The following is a 12,560-nucleotide window of genomic DNA, read 5'->3' as shown; positions in this document are numbered from 1 at the left end:
GAGCAGAGATTAGGGTCCCAAACTTTAGATCTACCAGTGAACGGTCGGAAGCCAGATACCTCAAGGTCCTCCTCAGGTGATATGGCTCTCAGCATCTTGGTATCCTGCCTCTGAATATAGGGAGTCAGTAACTCCTGGAATGTATTATCATCCACACGCAAGTAGTTACGATAGTTCTCTGGGTTGTTCTCCTTACTTTCAGTCAGGAGAGACATGTTAGAGAGAGTGTTCATCTTCTTCAGCCAGTCCTTTGTCCAGCAGAACATTACCCTCCTCCTTTTCTGAGCCGTGTCACGTCTCCCCTTCAATAAGCCATAGGCTAGCAGGAGTTTATAGTAATAGGGATCCATCACAGAATAGGATATAGCACTTTGTTGAGACAAGCCAAACAAAGCAGTGCACGGTTGCAATGTGGAATGATCGGTAGGTGTAAAAACCAGCCTCACTACTCACAAAGCAGAGTGTGCCCAGAATTAAAAATGGCTGCTGTTACATATGATTATTTAGTCCAACCCACCAGATAAATCTGATGTGTAAATCGTATGTTAAAAATGTCCTTTTAGATATGTCACATCAGATGGATTCACACTTGATAAATCGGATGCGATACATCAGATGTAAAAAAAAACCTACTACTTGTAAATCACAAGACTCCCGGAGAGCTGCCAGGGAAGGTCGGGTGAAAATCGGATCCGACTTTCAGTTCAGACAAGTCTCACTAGTGGATGGGGGCCTTAAGAATTGCTTTGTTATACCACTATGTATAAATAGTACAAGAGGGAGACAACTAAGACGGTACCTCTATAGCAGTGGTTCTCAAACTGTTTACAGCCTGGGGTGAATTGGGGCACTTGCAGGGGTGCCTTGGATTGGTGGTCCAGGACCAGTTCAAATTATTTATGGTCAATGTAATAAGCAAAACCAGTGCTTGTGGCTTCCAATCATAAAATATGCGGACATACAGGAGATAATCTTGTTCCTTACCACATAACTGTACCTAAGGATGACATATAAACACATATTTTATATATATATATATATATACACAGCACACATACATACATGTACAAACACACACACACACACATATATACCACCAGTAATCCGGCACTCAAGTGATTACTAATCTCAACGTCCAGCGTGCCCTTGCTGCTTGAAACACACAAATGTAAGGATACCTTAAATAGAAGTATCACGCACGGCACTGCTAAGAAGTAAAAGGTTTGTATTGGATGGAAAAGTTACAGCATAATTGTCAGCGACGTTTCTGGGCCTCTTCGGACCCTGTCATCAGGCTGCTGTAATACAGTGAGAAAACAAAGACAAGAAGAAAGAGACATACAGCTTAATTTATATCCCTTCAGTGTGAAGATGCCGGTCCCAGAGCGTTCAGGTGCGCTCCCCAGTGACGTCAGCGCTATGCGCCAATGCAACGCTCAGAGGCTGCCTGCCGCTCCGGGAACACGGCTAAGAGCAGAAAGACACACCACAGTGAGTATACAGTAATAGCTGTATAAAGTGAACAATAAACATACTATCTTAGCAGTGAGGAAATTGTTATCAGACTTATAAGGGTGATAAATCATATCTACCCCGCAAGCCTTTCTAACAAAGAAGCGGCTGTAAGTCATGATTAGAAAAAATAAGAATTTACTCACCGGTAATTCTATTTCTCGTAGTCCGTAGTGGATGCTGGGTACTCCGTAAGGACCATGGGGTATAGACGGGCTCCGCAGGAGACTGGGCACTCTTAAAAGAAAGATTAGGTACTATATCTGGTGTGCACTGGCTCCTCCCTCTATGCCCCTCCTCCAGACCTCAGTTAGGGAAACTGTGCCCGGAAGAGCTGACATTACTAGGAAAGGATTTGGAATCCAGAGTAAGACTCATACCAGCCACACCAATCACACCGTACAACTCGTGATAACTATACCCAGTTAACAGTATGAACAATAACTGAGCCTCTCTCAACAGATGGCTCATACAATAACCCTTTAGTTAAGCAATAACTATATACATGTATTGCAGAGAGTCCGCACTTGGGACGGGCTCCCAGCATCCACTACGGACTACGAGAAATAGAATTACCGGTGAGTAAATTCTTATTTTCTCTGACGTCCTAGTGGATGCTGGGTACTCCGTAAGGACCATGGGGATTTTACCAAAGCTCCCAAACGGGCGGGAGAGTGCGGATGACTCTGCAGCACCGAATGAGCAAACTCAAGGTCCTCCTCAGCCAGGGTATCAAACTTGTAGAATTTTGCAAAAGTGTTTGAACCCGACCAAGTAGCAGCTCGGCAAAGTTGTAAAGCCGAGACCCCTCGGGCAGCCGCCCAAGAAGAGCCCACCTTCCTCGTGGAATGGGCTTTTACTAATTTAGGATGCGGCAGTCCAGCCGCAGAATGTGCAAGCTGAATCGTGCTACAGATCCAGCGAGCAATAGTCTGCTTTGAAGCAGGAGCACCCAGCTTGTTGGGTGCAGGCAGGATAAATAGCGAGTCAGTTTTTCTGACTCTAGCCGTCCTGGAAACATAAAGTTTCAGGGCCCGGACTACGTCCAGCAACTTGGAATCCTCCAAGTCCCTAGTAGCCGCAGGCACCACAATAGGTTGGTTCAAATGAAATGATGATACCACCTTAGGGAGAAATTGGGGACGAGTCCTCCATTCTGCCCTTTCCATATGGAAGATCAGATATGGGCTTTTACATGACAAAGCCGCCAATTCTGACACACGCCTAGTCCAAGCTAAGGCCAAAAGCATGACCACTTTCCACGTGAGATATTTTAGCTCCACGGTCTTAAGTGGCTCAAACCAGTGGGATTTTAGGAATCCAACACACGTTAAGATCCCAAGGTGCCACTGGAGGCACAAAAGGGGCTGAATATGCAGCACCCCTGTAACAACGTCCGAACTTCAGGCAGTGAAGCCAGTTCTTTTTGAGAGAGAAAAGGGATAGGGCCGAAATCTTGGCCTTTATGGATCCTAATTTTAGGCCCATGGTCACTCCTGACTGTAGGAAGTGCAGGAATCGACCCCCCTGGAATTCCTCTGTAGGGCCTTCCCGGCCACACACCAAGCAACCTATTTTCGCCATATACAGTGAAAAAGTCTTGCTGTCACGTCTTTCCTAGCCTTTATCAGCGTAGGAATAACTGCATCCGGAATGCCCTTTTCCGCTAGGATCCGGCGTTCAACCGCCATGCCGTCCAACGCAGCCGCGGTAAGTCTTGGATCAGACAGGGTCCCTGTTGCAACATGTCCTGACTGAGAGGCAGAGGCCATGGGTCCTCTGAGAGCATTTCTTGCAGTTCCGGGTACCGAGTCCTTCTTGGCCAATCCGGAGCAAAGAATATTGTTCACACTCCTCCGTTTATTACAATTCTCAGCCCTTGGGTCTGAGAGGAAGAGGAGGGAATATATAGACCGACTGGAACACCCACGGTGTTACTAGTGCGACCACAGCTATCGCTTGAAAGTCCCTTGACCCAGCGTAAAACCTTTTTTATCTTTTTATTGAGGTGGGACGCCATGTAGTCCACCTGAGGCAGTTTCCATCAATTTGCAAAACTGCGTGAAGACTTCCTGATGAAGTCACCACTTTCCCGGGTAGAGGTCGTGTCCACTCCCGGAATGAACACTGCTGACAGTGCGCTTACTTGATTCTCCGCCCAGCGAAGAATTCTGGTGGCTTCTACCCTCGCCACCCTGCTCCTTGTGCCGCCCTGGCGGTTTACATGAGCCCCTGCGGTCTGACTGGATCAGAACCGGTTAGTCGCGAAGCAGGAACTCCGCTTGACTTAGGGCGTTGTATATGGCCCTTAGTTCCAGGATATTGATGTGAAGGCAAGTCTGTTGGCTTGACCACAAACCTTGGAATTTTCTTCCCTGTGTAACTGCCCCCCACCCTCGGAGGCTTGCATCCGTGGTCACCAGGACCCAGTCCTGAATGCCGAATCTGCGGCCCTCGAGAAGGCAAGCACTCCGCAGCCACCACAGGAGAGACACCCTGTCCCTGGGGGATAGGGTGATTAACCGATGCATCTGAAGATGTGATCCGGACCACTTGTCCAGTAAGTTCCATTGTCCTTGCATGGAACCAGCCGAAGGGGATGGTCTCGTATGATGCCATCATCCTTCCCAGGACTCGAGTGCAGTGATGCACTGACACCTGTTTTGGTTTTCAATGGATTCCCGACCAGTGTCATGAGCTCCTGAGCTCTCTCTATCGGGAGATAAACCCTCTTCTGGTCTGTGTCTAGGATCATGCCTAGGCGAGGCAGATGAGCTGTAGGAACCAACTGCGACTTCGGAATATATAGAATCCAGTCGTGTTGCCGTTTCACTTCCAGAGAAGGTGATACGCTGTCCAGCAACTGCTCTCTTGATCTCGCTTTTATGAGGAGATCATCCAAGTATGTGATAATAGTGACACCTTGCTTCCGCAGGAGCACCATCATATCCGCCATTACCTTGGTGAAATTGGTAATGACAATCCCGTACCGCAATTCTGAGGTACGCCTGATGAGGTGGATAAATGGGGACACGAAGGTATGCATCCCTTATGTCCCGATTCACTTCAGGCTTGCAATGACCGCTCTTAGCGATTCCATCTTGAACCTGAACCTTTTCAGGTATATGTTCAGGGATTTTAATACAATATGGGTCTAACCGAACCGTCTGGTTTCGGGATTATAACATGGTCGAATAAGAACACCCTCTTGTTGAAGGAGGGGACCCTTGACCACCACCTGTTGAAGATACAATTTACGAATTGCAGTTAACACTGGCTCCCTCTCTTGGGGGGAAGCCCGCCGGGTCCTCGGTGAGGGGGCATCTTCTCACAGTCCAGCCTGTACATCTTCTCACAGTCCAGCCTGTATCCCTGCGATACAATTTCTATTGCCCAGGAATCTAACAGGGAGTGAACCCACTTGTGGCTGAACTTACGAAGGCGTGTCCCCACCGGGCCTAGCTCCGCCTGTGGAGCCCCAGCGACATGCGGTGGATTTTTGTAGAGGCCGGGGAGGATTCTGTTCCTGGGGACTAGCTGTGTTGTACAGCTTCTTTCCTCTGCCCCCGGCTCTGACAAGAAAGGACGCACCTCAGACTTTCTTGTTTCTTTATTCGAAAAGCTGCATTTAATAATGTCGTGCTTTCCTAGGCTGTGCAGGAGTATAAGGCAAAATATCAGAATTACCAGCTATAGCTGTGGAGACCAGGCCCGAGAACCTTTCTCCACACAATCCTCAGCCTTCCATATGCCTCTTAAGTCGGCATCATCTGTCCAATGTATATTCTACAGGACACGTCAAGCAGAAATCGACATAGCTTTTGTCTCTAGGACCCAGTATACTCATGTCCCTTTGGGCATGCTTTATAATTATATATCTATCACTTAAGACAGCATCTTAAAATATTTATATGCATACTAGGGTCTCAATCTCTGCTGATAAGGTACCTGTCCACGCTGCCACCGCGCTATAAACCCATGCCGACACAATCGCCGGTCTGGGTAGTATACTAGAATGTGCACACTATCTGCAGGATCCCTGAGAATAGCTAGTGCAAACAGGACACCCAAGGGGAAGATTCTCAACACATCCTGGCCCTAGTGGGGAAAGGATACAGCCTGAGAATTCTCTTGTGGGAAGCTGCCGTCTCTTGTCTGGAGATTCCCGCTCTTTTTCCTCATGAGAGGAGGGAAATTTACCTCAGCATTCTTCCCCTTAACATGTGTACTCTCGTGTCAGGGACAGATGAGTCATCAGTGATATGCAAATCATCTTTTATTCCAATAATCATATATTGAATATCTTTTAGCCCTCTTGGCTGTAACTTTGCATTATCGTAGTCGACAGTGGAGTTAAACTCCGTGTCGATACTTTGTTATTTTGGATAGTGAACATAGAGAAACTCTGAAGGACTCTGTGACATAGGGACAGACCAGGGTAGATTTCCTTTCTGTTCCCCAACCTTTTGTGCAATAATTTTACCTCAGCACTTACACATATCCAAACAGGTGTCGGCGTTGTCGACGGAGACTCCCTCCCACACACATATCCGCTCTATCACCTCCTTAGAGGAGCCTTTTACCTCAGACATGTCGACACACGCGTACTGACACACCACACACACAGGGGATGCTCTATTTGAAGACAGTTCCCCAACCAGGCCCTTTGGAGAGACAGAGAGAGAGTATGCCAGCACACACCACAGCGCTATATAATACAGGGATGTACACTATACTGAGTGATTTTCCCCCTATAGCAGCTTATATACACAGTTTTGCGCCTAAATTTATGTGCCCCCCCCTCTCTTTTTTACCCTTTGTGTACCAGGATACTGCAGGGGAGAGCCTGGGGAGCTTCCTTCCAGCTGAGCTGTGAAGAGAAAATGGCGCCGGTGTGCTGAGGAAGAAGGGCCGGCCCCCTCAGCGGCGGGCTTCTGTCCTTTTATGTACTTTAATGGCGGGGGTTAATGCACATATACAGTTTATCAGACTGTATTATGTGCTTTTCGCCAAGTAAGGTAATCTAATTGCTGCCCAGGGCGCCCCCCCCCAGCGCCCTGCACCCATCAGTGACCGGAGTGTGTGGTGTGCTAAGGGAGCAATGGCGCACAGCTGCAGTGCTGTGCGCTACCTTAATGAAGACCGGAGTCTTCAGCCGCCGATTTTCAACTTCTCTTCGTTCTTCTGGCTCTGCAAGGGGGACGGCGGCGCGGCTCCGGGACCGGACGACCGAGGACTGGGCCTGTGTTCGATCCCTCTGGAGCTAATGGTGTCCAGTAGCCTTAGAAGCCCAAGCTAGCTGCAAGCAGGTAGGTTCGCTTCTCTCCCCTCAGTCCCACGTAGCAGTGAGTCTGTTGCCAGCAGATCTCACTGAAAATAAAAAACCTAACAAATACTTTCTTTTCTAGGAAGCTCAGGAGAGCCCCTAGGGTGCATCCAGCTCTGGCCGGGCACAGATACTAACTGAGGTCTGGAGGAGGGGCATAGAGGGAGGAGCCAGTGCACACCAGATATAGTACCTAATCTTTCTTTTAAGAGTGCCCAGTCTCCTGCGGAGCCCGTCTATACCCCATGGTCCTTACGGAGTACCCAGCATCCACTAGGACGTCAGAGAAAAAGGCTATATCAAAGCTAATTACAAGGCAATGCCCATACTCTACTGTAAATTGACCTAAGATCACTGGTCACTGGGGCCAATCAGTTACTTGAATGCATTCCAATAAATTTTTTCGTTAAGTCCCTTTGGATAAAGAGTGTCTATCCGGAATATCCATTGCGACTCCAATTTCAAAAGGGCTGCAGTCCAGTCTCCACCACGCTGTAAGGGCGGTATGTGATTAATTATTTGGTACTTCAAAACTGACAGTGGATGTTGCTTAAATTTGAAGTGTCTAGCCACTGGTTGGTCAATGTCCTTGCCGGCTAACGCTTTACTGATGGAGGACCTATGTAGGGCCATTCTTTCTTTAAAAATTCGACTCGTCATGCCGACATAATATAAGTTGCACGGGCATGTGATGTAATAAATCACATATGTAGTTGTACAGCTCAGGACATGCCTGATATTAAATGTGTAGTTCTTGTGAGGGTGTTTAAAGCTAGATCCGGCCACAAGGTAATTACATGTTGTACAGGAAGGACATCTGTAGTAACCCGTTTTTCTCTGACGTCCTAGTGGATGCTGGGAACTCCGTAAGGACCATGGGGAATAGACGGGCTCCGCAGGAGACTGGGCACTCTAAAAGAAAGATTAGGTACTATCTGGTGTGCACTGGCTCCTCCCTCTATGCCCCTCCTCCAGACCTCAGTTAGATTTCTGTGCCCGGCCGAGCTGGATGCACACTAGGGACTTTCCTGAGCTCCTAGAAAGAAAGTATATGTTAGGTTTTTTATTTTACAGTGAGACCTGCTGGCAACAGGCTCACTGCAACGAGGGACTAAGGGGAGAAGAAGCGAACCTACCTGCTTGCAGCTAGCTTGGGCTTCTTAGGCTACTGGACACCATTAGCTCCAGAGGGATCGACCGCAGGACCCGTCCTTGGTGTTCGTTCCCGGAGCCGCGCCGCCGTCCCCCTTACAGAGCCAGAAGCATGAAGATGGTCCGGAAAATCGGCGGCAGAAGACTTCAGTCTTCACCAAGGTAGTGCACAGCACTGCAGCTGTGCGCCATTGCTCCTCATACACACTTCACACTCCGGTCACTGAGGGTGCAGGGCGCTGGGGGGGGGGCGCCCTGAGCAGCAATAAAAACACCTTGGCTGGCAAAATAATCACAATATATAGCCCCAGAGGCTATATATGTGATAAATACCCCTGCCAGAATCCATAAAAAAGCGGGAGAAAAGTCCGCGAAAAAGGGGCGGAGCTATCTCCCTCGGCACACTGGCGCCATTTTCTCTTCACAGTGTAGCTGGAAGACAGCTCCCCAGGCTCTCCCCTGTAGTTTTCAGGCTCAAAGGGTTAAAAAGAGAGGGGGGCACTAAATTTAGGCGCAATATTGTTTATACAAGCAGCTATTGGGGAAAATTCACTCAGTGATAGTGTTTATCCCTACATTATATAGCGCTCTGGTGTGTGCTGGCATACTCTCTCTCTGTCTCCCCAAAGAGCTGTGTGGGGTCCTGTCCTCAGTCAGAGCATTCCCTGTGTGTGTGCGGTGTGTCGGTACGGCTGTGTCGACATGTTTGATGAGGAGGCTTATGTGGAGGCGGAGCAGATGCCGATAAATGGGATGTCGCCCCCTGTGGGCCGACACCAGAGTGGATGGATAGGTGGAAGGTATTAACCGACAGTGTCAACTCCTTACATAAAAGGCTGGATGACGTAACAGCTATGGGACAGCCGGCTTCTCAGCCCGCGCCTGCCCAGGCGTCTCAAAGGCCATCAGGGGCTTAAAAAACGCCCGCTCCCTCAGATGTCGACACGGAGTCTGACTCCAGTGTCGACGAGGTTGAGACATATACACAATCCACTAGGAACATCCGTTACATGATCCCGGCAATAAAAAATGTGTTACACATTTCTGACATTGACCCAAGTATCACTAAAAAAGGGTTTTATGTTTGGGGAGAAAAAGCAGGCAGTGTTTTGTTCCCCCATCAAATGAGTGAATGAAGTGTGAAAAAGCGTGGGTTCCCCCGATAAGAAACTGGTAATTTCTAAAAAGTTACTGATGGCGTACCTTTTCCCGCCAGAGGATACGTTACGCTGGGAGATATCCCCTAGGGTGGATAAGGCGCTCACACGTTTGTCAAAAAAGGTGGCACTGCAGTCTTAGGATACGGCCACTTTGAAGGTACCTGCTGATAAAAAGCAGGAGGCTATCCTGAAGTCTGTATTTACACACTCAGGTACTAGACTGAGACCTGCAGATAGTGCTGCTGCAGCGTGGTCTGTAACCCTGTCAAACAGGGATACTATTTTGCGAACATAAGACGTCGTCTTATATATGAGGGATGCACAGAGGGATATTTTGCCGGCTGGCATCCAGAATGAATGCAATGTCCATTCTGTCAGGAGGGTATTAGAGACCCGACACCGGACAGGTGATGCTGACTTTAAAAGGCACATAGAGCCTTATAAGGGTGAGGAATTGTTTGGGGATGGTCTCTGGGACCTCGTATCCACAGCAACAGCTGGGAAGAAATTTTTTTTACCTCAGGTTTCCTCACAGCCTAAGAAAGCACTGTATTATCAGGTACAGTCCTTTCGGCTTCAGAAAAGCAAGCGGGTCAAAGGCGCTTCCTTTCTGCACAAAGACGAGGGAAGAGGGAAAAAGCTGCACCAGTCAGCCAGTTCCCAGAATCAAAATTCTTCCCCCGCTTCCTCTGAGTCCACCGCATGACGCGGGGGCTCCACAGGCGTAGCCAGGTACGGTGGGGGGCCGCCTCAAAAATTTCAGCGATCAGTGGGCTCGCTCACAGGTGGATCCCTGGATCCTTCAAGTAGTATCTCAGGGGTACAGGCTGGAATTCGAGGCGTCTCCCCCCCGCCGTTTCCTCAAATCTGCCTTGCCGACAACTCCCTCAGGCAGGGAGGCTGTGCTAGAGGCAATTCACAAGCTGTATTCCCAGCAGGTGATAGTCAAGGTGCCCCTACTTCAACAAGGACGGGGTTACTATTCCACACTGTTTGTGGTACCGAAACCGGACGGTTCGGTGAGACCCATTTTAAATTTGAAGTCCTTGAACACATACATAAAAAAATTCAAGTTCAAGATGGAATCGCTCAGGGCGGTTATTGCAAGCCTGGAGGAGGGGGATTACATGGTATCCCTGGACATCAAGGATGCCCACCTACATGTCCCCATTTACCATCCTCACCAGGAGTACCTCAGATTTGTGGTACAGGATTGCCATTACCAATTCCAAACACTGCCGTTTGGACTGTCCACGGCACCGAGGGTCTTTACCAAGGTAATGGCAGAAATGATGATACTCCTTCGAAAAAAGGGAGTTTTTAATTATCCCGTACTTGGACGATCTCCTTATAAAGGCGAGGTCCATGGAGCAGTTGTTGGTCGGAGTAGCACTATCTCGGGAAGTGCTACAACAGCACGGATGGATTCTATACATTCCAAAGTCACAGCTGGTTCCTACCACACGCCTGCTGTTCCTGGGGATGGTTCTGGACACAGAACAGAAAAAAGTGTTTCTCCCGCAGGAGAAAGCCAAGGAGCTGTCATCTCTAGTCAGAGACCTCCTGAAACCAAAACAGGTATCGGTGCATCACTGCACACGAGTCCTGGGAAAAATGGTAGCTTCTTACGAAGCAAAATTCCATTCGGCAGGTTCTATGCAAGAACCTTTCAGTGGGACCTCTTGGACAAGTGGTCGGAATCGCATCTTCAGATGCATCGGCTGATAACCCTGTCTCCAAGGACCAGGGTATCTCTACTGTGGTGGCTGCAGAGCGCTCATCTTCAAGAGGGCCGCAGATTCGGCATACAGGACTGGGTCCTGGTAACAGAAGAGCTAACCCTTCAATAGATGATCTGCTGCTCTGTAGTAAAACTGAGGAGGCCTGCCGAGAGGATGGTGTTTCATTACTATTGGGCCTGGTCACCCCAACTATCCAGAGGGAACTACTGTCCTTCCTGGGTATGGTAAATTACTGCAGACAGTGGATATCTGATTGCTCTTATTATGATAACATTTTGAGACAAGCCACACTGAAGGACAAACCTAAAACTGTACAATGGTCACAAGAAATGTTAACTGCATATGAAAGTTTAAAATGTATGTTGATAAAAAGTCCGGCACTTGGCCTCCCCAATTATGTACTACCTTTCCATCTATATGCAAGGGACAATTGTAAAACCATGGCGGGGGTGCTCACACAGTTTCATGGAGGGAAGTTGCGCCCCGTGGCATTTTTTTTTCAAAGTCATGCCAGTGTCTGTGCAAGGTATGCCTGCCTGCCTCAGGGCTTTGGCAGCCTGTGCAATGGTTGCAGAAATGGCCACTACCCTCACTTTAGGCCACATCACAGTACTCCACACCACACATGATGTCCTGGCAATACTTAAAGGCTTGCACACACAGCACATGTCAGCACAACGCCTTAGTGGATATGAAGTACTCCTTTTGAGTAACCCTACCCTTACCATCAAGTACACTGCTAGTTCTTCTGGCCCTGCACCCATTCTCAATGCCCTTTTAGGCTTGAAAGGTCCCGAGGATGAACCACCCGACCTACATGACTGTGCTGCTTCCATTGAAGCTGAAACTTCTCCCAGACTTGACATGTCTCCCGTTCCCATACCAGGCGCAGACATAGTTTTTGTTGACGGCTCCTGTAGTAGGCTCAATGACAATACATACCAGGCTGGCTATGCCATTGTCACCCTCCCTGATACTGTGTTGGAAACCCTACCAATACCTTATCAGTCCGCGCAAGCTGCAGAACTCATTGCACTCACTAGAGCATGTCCCTCCCTTTACAACGTCCATCTGCTCACTCAACTTCAAGCTGCTGCGACTAATACTGATCTCTCCGACTGGACTTACCCAATTCTGCAGAAAAAATCCTAAATCAGGATTAATCTGCAAAGAGGGGAAACCCTGTATGCCCCAGTCCAGTGCCCCTTTGCTCGTTGCCCAGTGCCGTGGTGTTGGTCACCGTGGTGAAGCCACAACACTCCTCCTACTAACCAATGATTTTTATGTTACTAATGCCAAATCACTTGTGGACCAGTATGTTAGCAGATGCATCACTTGCCTCAGGAACAACCCTAATAAAGCTAAACACCAGCATCTTGAATACCCCACAGAAAACTCTAGGATACTCACCCTTTGAAATACTAATGGGTAGACCCTTTTCCTACACCCTGGGCTAAGAAACCACTAGTAATACAGGAAGGAGATCTAGAACTCATCAGAGAAGAGTATGTCAGGTCCCTGATAACAAAACTGAATGAAATTGAACATGAGGTTGTTTGTAAAAACCCTTTTGAATCCACAGGAACCTACACACCCCTTTAAAGTCAGAGACAGAGTCGTGGTGAAGGTGCTCCCCAGGAACAAGAGCCCAGGAGACTTCACCTATGG

General features: G+C 48.4%; 1 protein-coding gene across 4 annotated transcripts in view; it reads right to left on the bottom strand.

The window, feature by feature from the left end:
* The window catches only part of BCAS4 (breast carcinoma amplified sequence 4), a 216,821-nt gene that overhangs the window by 81,150 nt on the left and 123,111 nt on the right, over positions 1-12,560 (bottom strand). The window contains exons 5-6 of one of the 4 annotated variants that reach the window (XR_010243694.1): positions 1,179-1,298; positions 800-997 (exon numbers count right to left, since the gene is read on the bottom strand). The exons of 2 other annotated variants lie outside the window; for them this stretch is intronic. The gene's annotated coding sequence lies outside the window, so the exon portion shown is untranslated. The remainder of the gene's footprint in view (positions 1-799; positions 998-1,178; positions 1,299-12,560) is intronic. One more of the 4 variants, XR_010243695.1, reaches the window with a different exon arrangement.

Source organism: Pseudophryne corroboree, chromosome 3 (assembly GCF_028390025.1).
Source record: "Pseudophryne corroboree isolate aPseCor3 chromosome 3, aPseCor3.hap2, whole genome shotgun sequence".
Classification (NCBI taxonomy): domain Eukaryota; kingdom Metazoa; phylum Chordata; class Amphibia; order Anura; family Myobatrachidae; genus Pseudophryne; species Pseudophryne corroboree.
This window is presented reverse-complemented; position numbering and strand designations above follow the sequence as displayed.